At 43.6% G+C, this 12371-nt stretch overlaps 1 protein-coding gene across 1 annotated transcript in view; it reads right to left on the bottom strand.

Moving 5' to 3' along the window:
• The window catches only part of WWOX (WW domain containing oxidoreductase), a gene marked incomplete at its 5' end in the record, with an annotated part of 978520 nt that overhangs the window by 954191 nt on the left and 11958 nt on the right, over positions 1-12371 (bottom strand). The gene's annotated exons all lie outside the window — the stretch shown is intronic.

Here is a 12371-nt window from a genome sequence, read left to right as displayed (position 1 = left end):
TAAAAATGGTACAAATGAACTGATTTACAAAACAGAAATAGAGTCACAGATGCAGAAAACTTACGGTTACCAAAGGCAAAAGGGGCGGGGATAAATTAGGAGATCGGGATTGACATATACACACTACTACACATAGAATAGACAACTAATAAGGACCTACTGTATAGCACACGGAACTCTACTCGATATTCTGTAGTAACCTATATGGGAAAAGAATCTAAAAAAGAATAGATATATGTATATGTGTAAGTATAACTGATTCCCTTTGCTGTACACCTGAAACACAACGTTGTAAATCAGCTATACTCCAATATCAAATAAACAAATAAAGAGTGGGTGACAAAGTATGAGTGTCTTTATTTTACAGATGAGGAAAGGGAGGCTCGAGATAGCTAAGTGACAGGCCTTAGGTCACAAAAGGCCACCTGACTCACAGCCAATTCTCCTCCTAACATGTTCCCGTGGTCTCCAATAAAACCCATCATACCTTCTGAAGTGCTGATAAAATTCTATTTACACACTGAGATGTTCTTTGGTAGCCTCAAGCGAATGGGACAGCTAAGCTGGACATTTATACTTAATATTCCACGCAGTCCTGTAAACCATCACAAACTCAAGTGGACCAGAGCTCTGATGCCAGACTTTTGGAACAAAGATGTTACTATGACGCATTTCACTTAAGGTTTAATAGTTTTCCTTCCTTTTTTCCCCCAAGTTTAATAGATCTTTTTTTCCTCCTTGACTGCAAGAAAAATAACCTTTTTTTTTTCCTTTCTTTCTTTCACTTGATTCTTTTTCCTGGATGCAGCTACCATCTGACCTCCAACCAAAAAATATCTAAAATGTTTCCTTTCATACCAAAGACAAGTAGACGCCTGAAACAGTTATTGAGAAAGGTCATTTTAGGACAAACTCGCAGATATGACGGCAGCCTTTTGAGGATCCAAGAACCAGGAAGCCAGGAAAATACCAAACTAATGTCAGTAACTTGATCGTCTTGCCTCCCATTCCCGAAATGACTACAGTTTACTAACTGCCTGCGGTGCGTGGCAGACAATTCCCTGGGCGCTCTGGAGTTCCCGTCTTTAACAACTGCGCAGGGACTTCCCTGGTGGTGCAGTGGTTAAGAATCTGCCTGCCAATACAGGGGACACAGGTTCGAGCCCTGGTCCAGGAAGATCCCACGTGCCGCGGAGCAACGAAGCCCATGCGCCACAACTACTGAGCCTGCGAGCCATGACTACTGAGCACACGTGCCACAACTACTGAAGCCCACACGCCTAGAGCCCGTGCTCCACAAAAGAAGCCACTGCGATGAGAAGCCCGCTCACCGCAATGAACGAAGAGTAGCTCCCATTCGCTGCAACTAGAGAAAGCCCGCTTAGAGCAATAAAGACCCAACACAGCCAAAAATAAATAATATTTTTTTAAAAAATTTTTAAATAAAAAAGTATTTACAAAAATAAATATTTTAAAAAATTTTTAATAAAAAAGTATATATAAAACTGTGCAAAGTACAAATAGTGTCCATGTTTCATAGATGCAAAACAAGTGCTCAGAGAAGGAAAGTAACTGGGCCCAAGTCACTCGATGAGTTGTGGTGGGGCCAGGTGTGGAAACTAGGTCACGTCTGCTTCCTGAGTCCTGATCCCTTCCCCTGCACCCTGCTGCCTCTCCAGATAGAAACTACCTATCAAGCTTTCCCCTGTCAGCAGAGCTATTTTCAGCAGTGGTACAATTTCGCCACGCGGGAGCCAGGCTCATCAAATGAGATAATGCAGAGAAAAGCTCTGAAGAGGGGTTACTACCATTAATAGAAGATCTGGGGGGAAATCTGCAAAACCCAAAGAACTGACTGACGCCTACTGCATTATCTTGGGACTCAGCCTCCATCGTGAGCTGGCCAATTTTGAGTTTCCTGGGGTGCTCCCTCCTTAAATGCAGGTATGAAGCAGCGGTGCCCATGATTTGTAGCTGGTGTAAGAGATAAGATATAGACCTAGAAGTTTTTAGTGAAGCAGACTGGGGAGCGAGGCCAACTTTCTTCTCACGAATTGCCTCTGGGTCACAAGATGGAATGTGTACTTAAAGTAATAGACACTTTGAGATAAATTAACTTCTGAGACAAAGGGACATTTTGAAAATTAAATCTTGCCACATGAATCAGGCAATCAATTAGCAATCGATACGTATCCAATAGTTATTACGCATGTAAGACGGAAAGGCGAGTCATAGAAGAATAAATACAAACGGCCAAACATCGAAGAGCTGATCAATCTAATCATCAGAGACATGCAAATTTAAGGGATACCGTTTAAAAAATGCTAAATGCCAAGACTGGCAAGGATGCAGGGCAAAGGGGCGTTTCGATTGGTACAAGCTTCCAGGGGTGTGGTTTGACAAAACAAACCAAGATTTTAAGATTAGGAAACAAATGCCCTGACTCAGCAATTCCAGTTCCAGAAAATAAAACTACAGAATAGTCACGAATGGGTACAAACATTTAATTACAAAATGTTCACCTCCATGCCATGGCTATCATAAAGCTGAAATCCACCCAAATGTGCTACAGAGGGAGAATGGTTGGAACCATACAAGGCTATGCAACCACTTAAACTGTTGTAGAATATTCTACGACAGGCAAACATGCTCATAACCACAGTTACATAGAAAAATCACAATAAAAGGGAAGGGGAAAATGCTGAGAATCATATATGCTATATACTGACAGTTAATTCTGGTTGGCAATAATTTGGGGGTTTTTTTTCCTTATCTGCATTTATGTTTCTTTTTACTTTTCTGCATTTTCTAAGTTTTCCATAAGGAATACATGTTTTATAACAATAAATAATTCTAGCCTAACACCTGGAATTTATGTGAGTTTGACAAATGCCAGCTTCCATTCCCCGTAATTCTTTCCCCAAACTTATTTAAGAATAACACCAAAGGGGAATTCAAGAGAGAAAGTGTCCGTGTACTAATCCACGATCACCCAGCGGTTCAGAGATCACATCAGCCTTGCCCCTCCCAACAGGCACCACACTCCGCACACAGCCTGGCCCAGAGCAGGCTTTCGGAGATTCATTAAGATAAATTTGTTGATTTCAGACAGACTGGCTAAGCTGCTTGGGAAGAGCTTGGGCAGAACTGAGCACTATTCCTTGGAACAAGGCAGCAGCAAGGAGAAGGGAGGGCCCCGGGCATGGAGTCTGAAGTTCTCTGCTCTAGTTCTGTAGGCACCCACCGCTCAAGAGCTGTGTGGCCTCGGGCAAGTTACCTCGCCTCTCTGTGCTTTCACCCTAACTGGAGGTCAGGGTACCTGTGAGCACTGTGGCAAGAATTAAATAAGACAACAGGTACAGGATATTCGTGAATTCTAAAAAGCTATCAATATGAGACAAGATTACAGGGATCAATAAATAGTAATCTGGAATAATTAAGTACATTTCAGAGGTGAGGGTGAAAATGAAAAATATGTTATTCGTTTTAACTTCAGTTTCCATACAACTACACAAGAAAGTTCTTTGATTCTGATTCTGTCCCTCTTTCCAGGGGATCATTTGTTCCAGCGAAAGGCCTGGTTCCACCCACCTTGCTAGTCCTCCCATCCTACCCTCGGGAGGAATATTAAACACACTGGAATGAGTCTCCCACACCCCATCTCACACACGTCGACACTCTCCACACACACCCCACCCCCTGCTGGAGCACACTGTCTTAGTTTTCCTTTCAGAGTCTAGGGAGGAGACCTTGACTTGCTTTCAGACACAGCACCATCTCAACGTGGCTTCTAACAAGAAGGACCCAGAGAGCCAAGCAGCACAGCCTGGTAAACAAGTAACACAGATTTGAAACAAGTAGATTCCAGCCCTGTCACACAACTCATTAAACAGGAGGACACTTCCCATTTAGCTCATTCACGGGGGGGTGGGGAGGTGCAGATAAAGACCGGCCCTTCGAGAAATGCAGTGTTACATATTAAGCCAAAGGAAGATCATAAATTCAGGCAAGCAACTCTGATGTTTGGAATTTACTTTTGATCAATATATCGGAGACTTAATTTAAGAGACCTTTGCAAGAAGGCCCTTCTACTGACACCCCCCCACCCCCGGCCCACGACGTTATTCTGGAAAAGGCTGAGGACTCGAATCTGAACATTTTGTGTATATACTGCAGAAAATTAAGAAAGGACGTGGGCTGTGTCACTGTAAATGAGTGATGGTCAAGGGGGTTCCAACAGTTGGCACGCCTTTCATTACCAAGTCTGGAATAATTCCCACAATAGCCATCTAGTTTTAACCATCTTTACTGGATAGACAAAGACCACATCTGTAAACGAACGAGCAAAATATTTTTACTCTGGTGAAGGAGTTTTTGCACTGTTACAAAAGTATATTCACAGTGCTTGCTGGCTCTTTCATTTTAAAGAGAGAAAAAAATTGTTGAGAAAAAGAAGAATATATAATACATAAAAGTATGTAATAAGGTGTATTCATTTTGTCCCCATTTTAAAGTAAGGAGTTTTATACAGCCAGAACGGTTTTCCTTTTCTGGGCCAAATTTCTGTTTGAAAACTGAAGCATACAATTACTGGGTTGCCTCAAACTTTGGTTATAGAGCCAAAATGAAAACTGCCCTCCTTAAGATCTTGTGCGTGCAGATACTGGCTGTTTGCTTCATATGAAGTATTTGGTTTAATATGGCCTCTTAGTTAAGAAACATACACTAAGCCCAAAAAGACACATTCTTTTCTATTACAAAAACATATCATTATTAAACAATCTAATTACAATAAGTTATATAACACTGGGTAGGTTGGGGGGGGGCAGAGGAACGCTATGTTCTAAGAAAAAACTGTAAGATCACCAAGGCCTTCTAAATGAACCTTAAACAGAGGCATTAATATTTAAATATAACAATTTCCACTTAGAAAAAGAAAAATCACATTATTGATAGGCCAGCACACCCAAAACCAATAATGTCATGAAAACACATGCCCTTGTGTAGTCTGGCAGAACAGGCTGCTCCCTGAATACAATGGACCTTTTTATTAAATGGATCTCTTCATCCTTGGTATTTCATACCAGGGGAAAAAAATGGGACGGGAGGCAGGGGAGGAGGGAGAGAAGGAGGAAAGAAACAAACATGACACTAGTAACGGTCTTCAGTTTGAACTCTTTCACCAAGAAGTACAAGACCTAAAAGATACGTTAGAAAAGTAAAAGGCATTATTTAACAAAAATGAAAGCAAGACCGGCTGAGAGGTAGAAAACTGCATTGAGATGCTACCGCTTTTGTTTAACTGTATCAAAGGGCAACAGAGCCCTCTAGTGGACGAAAAATATAAATATATATGAAGACTGTTCTCTTTCAGGTAATTTACATAAAATACATAGGACCCTTTCTTTCCTGACAATTGCTATGTCACCGTATTACATAAAAGCAAAAAACCAAATTTTTAAAATTGGGTATTAAGTAAAATAATTGCCAAATTTTCAAACCTGATAAAACACTTGTAATCTCAATTAGGGCAGAAATATTTTTAAATTATGATTTTTGAACCACTTTGGAAATGAATAGCAGCTTGTATGAGTCTCATTTGTATGCTGACACTATAACAAATAAATTAAAATCTCAATCTACATGCAAGTATGAAATTCAACTGACCTCATGTGACAAAAATGTTTCAGCTGGTATCTAATGAAGTACTCATATGCTTTATATATTATTATATATTACATACTTTAAAAAAATAAATTTATTTTATTTATTCATTTTTGGCTGTGTTGGGTCTTCGTTGCTGCACACAGGATTTCTCTAGTTGCGGTGAGGGCCTACTCTTCATTGCGGTGTGCGGGCTTCTCATTGCGGTGGCTTCTCTTATTGTGGAGCATGGGCACGTGGGCTTCAGTAGTTGTGGCACATGGGCTCTAGAGTGCAGGCTCAGTAGTTGTGGCACACGGGCTTATTTGTTGCTCCACGGCATGTGGGATCTTCCCAGACCAGGGCTCGAACCTGTGTCCCCTGCACTGGCAGGCGGATTCTTAACCACTGCGCCACCAGGGAAGTCCTACATTTTTATTTTTTAACATTTTTATTGGAGTATAATTGCTTTACAATGTTGTGTTAGTTTCTGCTTTATAACAAAGTTAATCAGCTATACATATACATATATTCCCGTATCTCCTCCCTCTTGCATCTCCCTCCCACCCTCCCTATTCCACCTCTCTCGGTGGTCACAAAGCACCGAGCTGATCTCCCTGTGCTACTACATACGTTTTTAAATAAGTTTTTTAGATGTGATTACCAAATTATGAGATGAGGCTCATTAGAATATTTCAATTGATCATTTCCTTTAGATATATAGCTTCTAAAATACTCTGATCACGTGATTCCCATTTATATTCAATGTCTAAGAATATTTAAACGTAAAAAAGGTTGTTTAATTCATAAGGTACTAATTCTCAATTTTTTTTTTTTTTTGCGGTACGCGGGCCTCTCGCTGCTGTGGCCTCTCCCGTTGCGGAGCACAGGCTCCGGACGCGCAGGCTCAGCGGCCATGGCCCACGGGCACAGCCGCTCCGCGGCATGTGGGATCCTCCTGGACCGGGGCACGAACCCCTGTCTCCTGCATTGGCAGGTGGACTCTCAACCACTGCGCCACCAGGGAAGCCCCAATTCTCAATTTTTATGTAATATTATTCAAGGACTTTTTCCAGTATTGTCAAAAATCTCAATAGTTTCTCAGAACAAATAATTTCAACATCATTTTACTTACAATATATGGGTTTATTTTAGCATAAAAGAGAAATGGTCACAAATGCTTTTAAATTAAAATGGGAGTCTGGCAACTTCCCTGGTGACACAGTGGTTAAGAATCCGCCTGCCAATGCAGGGGACATGGGTTCAAGCCCTGGTCCGGGAAGATCCCACATGCCGCGGGAACAACTAAGCCCGTGCACCACAACTACCGAGCCTGCACTCTAAAGCCCGCGAGCCACAACTACTGAAGCCCACGCACCTAGAGCCCATGCTCCACAACAAGAGAAGCCACCGCAATGAGAAGCCCATGTACTGCAAGGAAGTGTAGCCCCCGCTCACCGCAACTAGAGAAAGCCCGCGTGCAGCAACGAAGATCCAATGCAGCCAAAAAATAAATTAATTTTTTTTAATTTTTTTTTTAATTTTAGTATATTAACGCATATATGTGGAATCTAGAAAAATGGTACAGATGAACCGGTTTGCAAGGTAGAAACAGACACAGATGTAGAGACACCAAGGGGGGAAAGCATGAGTTGGGAGACTGGGATTGACATATATACACTAATATGTATAAAATAATTAATAAGAATGTGCTGTATAAAAAAATAATAAAATAAAACCTAAAAAAAATTTGTTTTTAATACATGGGAGTGTGAATTCCCAAAAGATTATTTAGATTATTTCAGAAAATTTTCCTCTACTTAATGAGCACCAGGTTCTTAAAAAGAAGATAAAGGTCAAAATTCCACTAGTTTTAGGGGCTTCCCTGGTGGCGCAGTGGTTGAGAGTCCGCCTGCCGATGCAGGGGCCGCAGGTTCGTGCCCCGGTCCAGGAAGATCCCACATGCCGCGGAGCGGCTGGGCCCGTGAGCCATGGCCGCTGAGCCTGCGCGTCCGGAGCCTGTGCTCCGCAACGGGAGAGGCCACAACAGTGAGAGGCCCATGTACTGCAAAAAAATAATTAAAAAAAAAAAAAATCCCACTAGTTTAAGTCTTGTTGACAACCGGAAAGGAAACTGTAATCAGGCATTTCAAGATCCCTAGTGTAATGACCCCATATGAGTAAGTTTTAACCAAGAAAATGACTCTAAGGTGGCCTATGGCCTCGAATTTATGGGATCTTTTGGAATAACTGAGGAAGAAAAGTCAAAGGCATGATTTAGGCTAGAAGGCAAATTTTAGTAACACTAGGTGTGGAAAAGAAAACAAAGATCTGAGGGTGGAGAGGAAGAGAGTCTGGTTCATTACTGTCAAAGTGTGGGTTTAAAATGTTAACAATGAATACACTTTTCTACATGAAGAAAAGCACTTCTCTTGTATTACCGTAGAACTGGTAGAATCTACACCAGATATGAATTCATCGCGGTGATGATTTGTAGGATAAAACAATATGGCAACTCCACTTCACACTGTAATTTCAACACATGATTTTGCAAGAAGACCCCAAGCTCTAAAAAACAGGCTCTCTAAGCCAAAACAACCAATTTCAACATTAAACTACAACATTTTGGGATTCCCACATGGAAATCCAATACCTTCATTTTGTTTCAAGAACAAATTTGGGGTTGACTTTGGTAGCTTGAGCAAATACTTTTTATATCTCAAAGTATATCAATTTTGGTATATAAGTGTGTGTATACACGTACACACATTATTAGAATCCCTGTAATGAACCTTAGGGAGGTTTATTATATATAACATAAATACCAATAGAAAATTAAAGTGTCAGTCCCAAAATACATTTTCCTGGTGTATGCTAAGGTGGCCAGCTTGTATATGTTCAGGCAAAAAAACAGTTTTGTTCTTGTTAACGGGTCCTCTGACTCACAAATCGAAACCAGGCCAGGCTATTCCAGATTTCAAGTCACAACATTCGAAACAGCCCCGTGTTATGAAACTTCAAAGGGTCGAAGAAACTTTTCATCCTGACTATACTCGGAAAGGGATTCAAAAACCAAACTTTAACCACTACTGGTTTAAGACTGGAAGTTAGGAAGAAAGCTTTATCATTCACCATTGCCAGTGAACAGGAGACTGAAAATGGCTAAGCTGTGCATACTTGGTAATATTTTTTCAGTGGTTGTTTGACAGAACCTGGATTTCACTCCGTAGGTGCCACGATGATCAATCTGCTCCCTACAACTATCTACACGATTTCCAACAAACGTCCCCGCTCCCAGGGACAGTGTGCAGGGCAGGCGCTGCCCCATATTTAGGCATTCAGGTAATCCCTCGTGAGAAGGGTCCGGCCTTGGAGGAGCACATGTCAGCCCTCAGATTTGAGAAGGCAGCATTTTGTACTGAGCTATTTATAAGCAGAGCCCAATCCGCTGGACTGACAGGCTGAGTCTAGAGAAGCAGCTATGGGATCTTCCGCAACAGGAAGCCTCCGAGACCCCCCTCTCCGGAGACTTCGCGTTAAGGTCCATATTTAATGATCACCATGTTGAAGCCATCTCCATTCGTTTTTTTGTTTTCGTTTTTTACCAAATCAGAGGCATCGAGCCACTAACTCCAGGTCGCCGTGGACACCCGCCCCGCCCCTTCCTGCCCAGCGCTAAGCTGAGCACAAACAGAAATGAACTCCTCCCTCCTCTACGGCTTAGCTGTCGGGACCGGGGCTCCCGGCCTCGCGGTCTGCTGGCGGAAGCAAGCTCTGGGTGCACAGGTGACTTCCCCGTGGACACTGAGAGGCTGAGCTCCACCGAGACAGGTCCACAAGCTACAGCGCTCAATCTACACGAAGTTGTTAGGGTTCAGAAGGCTCATTAAACAAAGGTCGATGAGAGAAGAGTGTCATTTCAGAGGCTGCAACGTCCTAAGGCCGGCAGCTCCCTAAAGCTGGGGACAGAGGTGAGGCAGGAGGCACAGGCACTGGGGGGGCATCCCCAACAGACACGTATAATGTGTTGCCACCATCTTCCTCGTGGCCTGGGGCATCCACTTCATCTAAATTTCACCTAACTTGTGGCTGACTCACAGCCTGCTGGGGTGATCTTATTTTGAAAGGGATTAGACCATCTGAGGCAGGGGTAGGCAAACGTTTTCCATTAAGGGCCAGACAGTAAATATTCTAGGCTGTGCAGGCCACAGGGTCTCTGCCGTATTTATGCAACTCTGCTGGTCACATGAAAACAGCCACAGACAAAACGGAAATAAATAGGCGTGGCCATGGTCCAGTAAAACTTTACTTGCAAGATCAGGCGGGAGTCAGATTTAGCCCACGGGCTGTAGTTTGCCGACTCCCCATCTGGACAGCTGAACCCAGTCAACCGCAGTATCTGCCTACAAACTTCCAAGAATGCAAAACGCTTTATTGTGGCATTTCCTCTGAATCCGTCTACCGACCTGCACCACCCTGATCTTTATAAGCTGAATTAATAAGCAAGAGTCCCTCCAATTGCCTTCGGAACATAAAATATCCAAAGTTCAAAATACACTTACAGCCGGGGTGAGGGGGGCGAGGTACCCAACATGGACGACAAGAATCTGCATAGAGGCCACGTCAAAGGGGGCAGTGTCTTGGCACGTCCCTGCCGTCCACCAGGGAAGGCGTCCCCTCTCACCGCCCGAGCGCCCCCTCCCAATGGCAAGTCCAACAGAGAGGTGCCTTGCAGGGAATTCAAAAACACGAACAGAAAGCATCACTGGGAACACCGGATTTGTAAACCAACCTTTGTAAAGCCAGTTAGATTACCTGTGTTTTTAGCTGTGGAATCACCACTCTCAAAATAAAGACCGGTGTTTTGTAACAGCCCACTCTGCTCCCAAGAGCACAGACATCCATGAGGCTAAAGACTGGACAGTTCACACGTAGGAACCGGGCTCCCCTGAGCAGCAAGAGGAAAAGTGCAGGCCAACACCATTCAAGCTTCAAGAGAAGATGACTCCCGAACGCCGAGGAGTGTTGGGAGTGAAGATGCCTGATTCACTCTGCGCTCAGCTGTTCCATTTGAAAGGGGCAGAAACAGAGTGGTGATAGAGATTTCTAAATTGGCGTGTTTCGTAGCTCAGGAGGAGAAATTTATCTGGAAGGCACAGCCTACTTGGACAAGGACACTCTCTAAGGCAGCCAGCCGCGTGGGATATAAAAGCTGCCTAAGTGATGACGGCAAAGCCATGGGCTTGCCTTCGGCTCTTTGCTTTAAGCCTGATACCACGGCTGCAGCGCCAGAGCTCTTTGCGAGGACCTGATTGCCTGGAATGTTCGGTCTGATGTTATTTCAAATATGAAGCAGACAAACCTCCAGCACTCCCCTAGACTCGGGCTTCTCGAGACTGGAGGGGTCACGGGGAGACCAGGCAGAGCTGAATGCAATGAAGGTTCGAGCTGGGGAAATGGGGATGGGGGGCGCGCTCGGAGACCTTCCCCAGCCTCCCTTCCAGCCTGAGCCGTCCGACTTACCATCACATGTGACTGGACCACGGGCACCTACTTGCAGGGCCCACAAGAAAGATCAGGGACCTCAGGAAGGGGAAGCGGCAGCTGGGAAGAGGCACAGAGCTTGCCTCCGAGAGGTCCGAGGTCCACTCTGACCAACGACACATTTCTTCTCAATGCTTCAGAACCTCATCCTCCCTTCCGACCAGGATGCAATACCCAACTACACATAGCTCTTTGAATATTCTGGACCAGTGCCTTTAGTCCTGGATCATGACGTCATAGGCCTCACGCGGCAAATCTTCAGCAGAGCTTCAGAAGGCCTGCCATCTAACGTCAGACAGGGCCGAGTTTCAACACTTACGCACAAACCATCAATAGTCACTTATCTTACTTATGAAAGGAAGAAACTGTCTAGCCACGAGATTAAGGGAATGAGATCTTTTAGTTAATTCTCTGGTTAACTGAGTGTTAAATAAGAAGAGGTATTTTACTTAAGTCCTTATTTTTTCTTAATTATTCTACACTGTCTTGGTCCACACACTCACGTAACGGTAGTCAACGCCATCAACACAACACACTGTTTCCTGGACGACTGAGGATCCAGCTGTTACTTTTAATATAGCATCATCAGCTTTTCCTATCGATGACAATAGAATGAACCCCGATGTGATTCAGAAAACCGAACTGAACATATTCTGAGCCCAGGATGAGGTCTGAGAGTTGATTTTAAATAAATCCCTTTCATTTAAAAAAAAAAATTCCATATGCTTCCTTGCCTTAATGGACAGGTACAGTCAAAAGTTCCGCTCTGGGACCGTAGCTTGTTAGATTTTCAACCCTGTACTATATAACAATTGATGTATGTCAAGAATGTATGTCACTTCCTATACGTGCCCTGATGATACCAGGGAATGCTTCTGCAAGTTCAAGAAGAGGTCACCGAAAATGAAGCAAGACAGAGAAAGAAGTGCAGGGGATACACAAACCGGTGAGGAGACAAAGCTGGTGAGAGAGAAGGCCAGTGAGGTGGGGAGCACCATGAAGGGTGAAAAGGAGCGAACTTGCCAGAAGACAGCTGAGCACAATTCCATGTTTTGTCTCTGTAAATTAACCTGAGGATGCGTATCCTTACTCAAAGCAGCTGGTTCTCACAGATTCAGACATTCATGTCAATGAACCAAAGCAAAGTAAGAATTAAATCATCTGGAGAGTGAACGCAGGAGCAT

This window comes from Grampus griseus (assembly GCF_964374135.1).
Source record: "Grampus griseus genome assembly, chromosome: 19".
Classification (NCBI taxonomy): Eukaryota; Metazoa; Chordata; class Mammalia; order Artiodactyla; family Delphinidae; genus Grampus; species Grampus griseus.
This window is presented reverse-complemented; position numbering and strand designations above follow the sequence as displayed.